The following is a 6,438-nucleotide window of genomic DNA, read 5'->3' as shown; positions in this document are numbered from 1 at the left end:
AGAACACATACAAACCACTTTCTGGCACCGATTTCCCTCAGCTGGGAGCTGTGCCATCCCTGCTCAGCTGCAGGGGATGGGGTTTTGCCCTTGGATTTAACCTGGGGATGGCCCTTCTGCCCGCTCCTGTCCCTTCCTGCAGCTTTTGTGGTTCTCTGCCCTGCTGTCAGAAACACCTGCTCAGGTTTCTCGGCCTTCAGCGAGCTGGAGAGCAGAAAGGAGAAATCAATCCCCATGCAGAAAAGCAGAGGCTGAAGGGCAGCTTGGAACCACAACTCCCAGCACTGTGTGTGCCGGACCCCAGCGTGGGCACCGGTTCCATTAGCAGCCATGTGAGATGGGTCCTGCCAGGGGCCTCCCTGTGCTCACAGCACCGGGTTGGTGCTGGCGGGTGACATTTGGAACCCTGAGCTAACGAACGTGACGTGCTGTCACTTTTAATTAGTCCCTTTGCTCTGCCTGTGACAGGTGAAAGCTGGAGCTGGAGCCCTGGAGGATGCATGGAGAGGGGAATGCCAGGAGGGGACTCAACTGTGCACAGCAGAGCAGTGCCTTCCTTCTCCAAAGGGCCGCTCCATCCCACAGCACTATTTCTGTCCTCTCCAGTCTATAGCAACCTGCAGGGTCTGAGGGCACAGAGCACTGTGTGCCTCAGGAGGAGCACTGCAGAATGCTTTCACATCTGCTCCAGACGGAGGACGTTGCAGCAGCCCCGTCTGAAGGCAGAATCGAGGTCCCAGGTCACTCCCAGCTCAATGACAGAGCGTTGGCTGCCGTGATGGCAGTGGTGCTGTGCAGCTGCAGCTCTCCCCGCTGCCTGCACCAGCCCTCCCCATCCTCCTCTTTTCATTCCGTTCCAGCCCGATTACAGAGAGCTTGCACCCGGAGGCAGCTCACCAGGCGTTTATGCATGCAGCTGCCTGAGCTGAATGCACGCATGTTAATGTGTGGAAATGAGTCGGGGCCACTTTTGTACCAAGTTTTCTGCTCCCTGGATCGAGCCCACCAGGTCTTCTGGGCCAAAAAGAATTCAGGAGAGGACCTCTGTTCTTGCTGCTCACTCTGTCTCTTAACATTGCCCACATACCAGTGCTGCTGTTGGGCAGATAGCAGAGCTTCTCACAAAAGCAGCACCTTGCTTTGTTGTCCCTCTATGTCCCTTTGCTCAGCTGCTGCTCCATGACTCCTCAAGCTTGTGGGGAAGGCCATCACCCCCAACCCTGCAGCCTGAGTGACCACTGCCACCCAGATGAGCAGCCAGCATGCAGCTCAGAGCGGTGCAGAAGCCAACTGCTGCCAGGCCCTGGCTGCAACTGCTGCTCCTGTGCCACGCACTGCTGCTGAGCAGCTGCTCTGCCCCTGCTGTCCATGCTTTGGTCTCCTGGGACCAACCTGTCATTGCTGCAGCATGTCAAAGGTATGCTTCCCCATATCTCTACCAGAGAGGATTATGTTCTCAGCGGGGGCTCGGGTTCTTTCTTTTTTGCCGTCGTGTGATTTAATGTGACAACTGTAATTTGATGTGACGCGTCTTTGCAACAATTCGCTACCTCGGAAAATCACAAACAAGCTTAAAATAAGAGCAGAACGCATGGACTCTCATCTCCCTGTGTGCTGCAGCTGGAAAAATAAGCACCGACTTGAGGACTTCTCCGTGCTTCCTGTGGGAGAGAGCGAAGTCGTGGACACGATGCTGTAAAATAATAATGTGGATCCCAGCCCTGCAGTGAGAGCTGTCTGGCCAGATGCCTGCACCTTCCCAGAGCCCCTTGGAGTTCAGAACTGCCGTGTAGGAGCAGAGATCTTTGTGTATCTCCTAATGGGCTGAGGCTTCAGTCCCAGCCCTGAAACGAGCAGGATTAGGACAAAACAGACTCGTAGCACTCAGCATCCTATGCCATCGAGCTGAAAGAGAGCAGAGTAAACCTACAGTGGCTTTGGAATTGAAGATGTCCATTTACTGAGCCCTCTGGTTCCAAACCATTACGCTGACACTAATTAATCCTGGCATACCCACTAATTGGCTGTCCCAGTGGTTCCTAAGGTAGAGGTGAGGAGCTCTGCACTGGGACAGCCCCAGTCCTGGGGATGGGGATGGGAAGAAGGGGCTGCAGCTGCGGGCAGGGAAGCAGTGAAGAGTTTCCAACACTGCTGGGCTTTGCCCTCTCTGCAGTGCTATGAGATGTGGACACAATGGGTAAATCCCCATGTCAGCACAGTGCAGGCGGCCAGTGGCCAAACAGTGCTGCCCTATGGGATCCCCAGTGCTGACCCCATGGAACCCCACACCATTGCAGCAGAGCTGGGCACAGCCCCACACGGTGCCCCCACCCCTCCTTGTGCTCAGACAGTGAGGAGAGGATTAAAGCTGTCTGCAGGCAGGAGAACACCAACACCGCTGCGCTCACCTAATTACGTTATTTAACAGGATACCCTCTCATTGATTGTAATTACTCATATAATTTGGGAAGCAATTCGCAGTCCATCGCTGCAGGATGCGCGGATCTCAGCTGGGAACAATGTGCTCAACTCTTCCTGTGATGGATGGAAGCTCTGCATCCCTCCAGCCATCCCCCATCCCAGGGCTTCATGGCACACAGCAGCCCCAAGCCCAGGGCACCATTCATCAGAGGCCCCAGCTCTGTGCCATGGAAATAACTTCAGGCCACCCCACTCCTCCATCCGTGTGTGCTTTGGTTGATGATGACTGCGTGCAGTTGAGTAAAATCAGGCCGTGCAAACCCAGCCCACACTTGTTTGGATTCTTCACCCGCTTTTGTAAGACCCCGATTTAATCAGGTTCCAACAATCCCAGAGGAATGTTTAATTAATGTTATAAAGAAACAATGGGATGATTAAGCAAGTCTGGGCGGCTGCCATGCGTGGGGCGCGTGGCACTTGGGGGTGAATCTGTCGGGGAGCATCATCCTACGGACCTCTGTGCCATTTTATTCACTGTTTTAATCATCTGCTCCAGTCCTTCTCTCCTCTTTGCGCTCACCGGGGCAGAGAAGAGGAGCAGAGATGGAGCTCAGTCTCTTCTGCAACTGCAGAGTGAAAGCTCTGAGCAAGAAGCCCTCCCACCCCTCCTCCATCCCCACTCTGGAACAGCCCAGCAGCAGCTCTGGGCCACGAGGGCCCTAAAAGTGGTCCAGGAATAGCATCAAGGAGAGCCTGCAGCAGAAATGTGCTCTGGAGGCAGCACAGCACGCAGGCTGAGAGCAGCATGGGCTCTGCCCAGAGCAGCAGTGGATGCACAGCTCCTGGGGTGGGACGCTGCACACCATGGGCTGCCATCCGGGTGTCTGCAGCAGCCAGCACTGTCCATCCACTCCCACCCCATTTGGCCCCTGTAAATGTTCTCAAATGGTTGAACGATGCTCTCAGTGCATGATGGCTTCGTGGCATTGATTTTAGGCCAGTTGCTATCTAAAAGATAATTCTCGCTGCTCAGAAGCCTGCTTGCAACCTGAAGTAATTGCATTTGCCTTGGGTTGAATTCCTTTTGCAGCTTCTAAAAATAACCCCCACCCCCCATTTCTTCTGCTTTTCACAGAGCATCTGAGAGCAGTGAATAAACACTGGGAGGGACGTGAAGGAAGAGGAAGCGGAGCAGCAGGGAGGTGAGGAAGCAGCAGCCCTGCATCCCATCAGGGAGGGATGCAGCTCAGCTCAGCACAGCAGCAGTGAGAGTTGTCCAGGGGAGAAAACCCAACTGCAACCCCTGTATGGCACTGAGTGGGGCTGGGAGCTGCAGGGCTGTTGCCAGCAGTGTGGGATGTGGGTGGTGGCCAGGGTGTCTTCTTGGCCCCACATGTGGCTGTTCCAGCCCTCCCAGAGGGCCCTCCCTGCACCCAGCAGTGCAGCAGCTCTGCCCCATCTCTGCCCCATCTCTGCCCTCTGCTCTGTGCACCCATCGTTATGCTGAGCCTTCTGGTGTCCTGCAGATCAATGGTGACTGCATGTGAGATGACCAACGTTGGGTCTCCCTCATTTCCAACCTCATCTAGCACACAGGAGTGGCCCACAGGGGCTCCTGCACAGCTGCAGCTCTCAGCTTACTGTGCTTCAGACCTGGTGAGCTCTGCCCTGAATTGAAGCTGCACTGACACAGCAGCAGCACTGCTCATTCCCAAAGAGAAATGAAGAAATGTAGAGTGAAGTGGGGAGTCTGTGGCCCTCCAAATGTTACATTCACACACACTGGGCATAGGAAAGGCTGCATAAAGGTGCACAGCTGGAGCTGATTTGTGTGACAATTTGTTCCCACATGGGCAGGAAGGGCAGCAGGGCTGCTGTCACTCAGCTCAGCTGTCACTCAGCTGTGCCATCGTCACTCCAGGCAGGTTACAGGGAACCTGATTTCTCTGGAAGGCACTCAGAGCAAAGAGCAAAACGACTGCTGACTTCCACACTGCTGAGAGGAGCATGGCTGAGGCTCCCAGTGCTTCACTTGGCCATCCTGATCCGGAGCTCACATCCTTCTGGCTGCAAAGCAGCACCAGTTCTTGCAGCACACGATGCTCCTTGGGAAGGGCTGAGCTCAGCCCTGTGCTGCACAGCTCTCCCAGCTGCTCCTCCTGCCAGGAGATCCAGGAACGCTCCCCTGTGTGTCCTCCTCCCCTCTTGAAGGGGCTGAAGGCAGCGCTTTGTTGGGGAGCAGCCCAGAGCTGCCCCATAACGCGTGCAGTGTGCTTGGCTCCGTGAATTTCTCCTTTGTGCCTCCATCCGCAGCCCACAGCTGCTGCTGCCCCACTGCATGGGGCCAGAGCACCCCCAGCACAACGGGCTCCTTGTTCACCCCATGATTAAAGGAGCGGCTTTTGGCCTTGAATGTTGGCACCACCCAAAGAAAATGTCATTGGTGTGCAAACACAGCACTGTGCTGGGAGCTGCTGTGGCTGAGGGGCGCTGGGCTGTAACTGCAGCTCCAAACCTCTGACAAATCATTGCCTCTTCCTTGGCTGCTGCCCTCCTGGAGCACAGCCCTTTGGGTCAGGGACCCTGTGGGACCCTGCAGACAGGGGGGCATCGTTCCATGCTCTGTGCCTGCTGATGCACAAATGCTGCTCCCTGCGCAGCACTGAGCTGAGCTGAAGGCAACCCAGCCAGGAGCAGCCACAGCAGCACAGCTCTCAGCATGGCTCATTAGGCCTGGCCTGGACGCTAATTAGGCTGTTCCTGTTGCTGCTCCATGCACTGGCAGGGAGATGGGTTGCAGGTGATCACTGCTGAGCTACTATAAAACTCTGCTGGCGGCCTGCACTGGGAACTGACTCAAACCCCATTCCCAGAAACCCCAGAGGCACTGAGCTCAGATGAGTGCTGCTTTTACTGCTGGGCATTTTCATGCACCAGGTCCCAGCGCTCGCCCTCAGTCTGTTTCAGCATCCATCACACCCATGGGGTCACTGTGAGCGGTCTCAGGCTCTTCTGGATAACATGAGAAGAAGTAGAGCTGCTCCATGTGAGCTCGGGGAGGGGGGCAGCCAGCAGCTCCATCTGCCCTGGGGCTGAATTCAGGGGACGCTCTGCTGAGCACAGCCCTGCACAGAGCCAGCGAAGGACGTGGAGCTCCCATCCCTGCATCTCAGCTGCTGGGACAGGGCCAGGCACAGCCTCATCCTCCCGCACACAGCTGCCTCATTGCAGGGGAAGCAGCGTGGGAAAAGCACTGGGAAGGGGGCAGTGTGGGCCCCAGGGACCCCACGCAGCCCCCCCCCTGCCCCCCAAGCTCTGCTCACAGCCCTTGCCTGGAGCACACGTTCCCACGAGTTGCTGTGAGCGTGCACAAAGCCCCGTGAGATGGCACAGCTGCTTCCACAGCTGTGTGGGGGTCCTGCCCCATGCACAGGGGCTGAGGGTGCGGAGGGGGCCACGGGGACAGCATTGGGATTGGATGGATGGGGCTGAAGTCACTGCAATGAGGTGCAGCAATGCGGGGCTCTGATCTGCACAGAACAGCCTGTACTCACACACAAAATACAAAACGAAAGCCCAGCTCTTCACCGAATATTCCACAGTAGGAATTAATTTCATTTCCTTGGAGTCAAGTCCTGGCAAAACAGATAAAAACACTCATTAGTTTTAATGATTTTTGCAAAGGTCAGCTCCGAACTTCACATTAATTAAGTTTCTCATCCTGCTGCTGGCTATAGGAGCTTGTGTGCATCCATGTGGTGCCCCTGCGGCCACTCTGACCAACCCACAGTGGGAAACGCCATCCAAAATAACCTTTAGAGAACAGAGAATGAGATAAATACGTGTGGATGGGAGTTTAAAAAGCCGTGGATTGGTACAGACTGCAGTGATTCACTTTGGCTGAATCTGTGCTCAGCGCAAAGCAGCAGCAGCACAGGCGCGATGACTTGGGGGCTGCGTGGCTCAACTGCAATTGTAAATGCTCTCCTTGGAGCAGAGCTTTGAGTTACTTTGCTT

This window comes from Lagopus muta, chromosome 24, assembly GCF_023343835.1.
Source record: "Lagopus muta isolate bLagMut1 chromosome 24, bLagMut1 primary, whole genome shotgun sequence".
Classification (NCBI taxonomy): domain Eukaryota; kingdom Metazoa; phylum Chordata; class Aves; order Galliformes; family Phasianidae; genus Lagopus; species Lagopus muta.
This window is presented reverse-complemented; position numbering follows the sequence as displayed.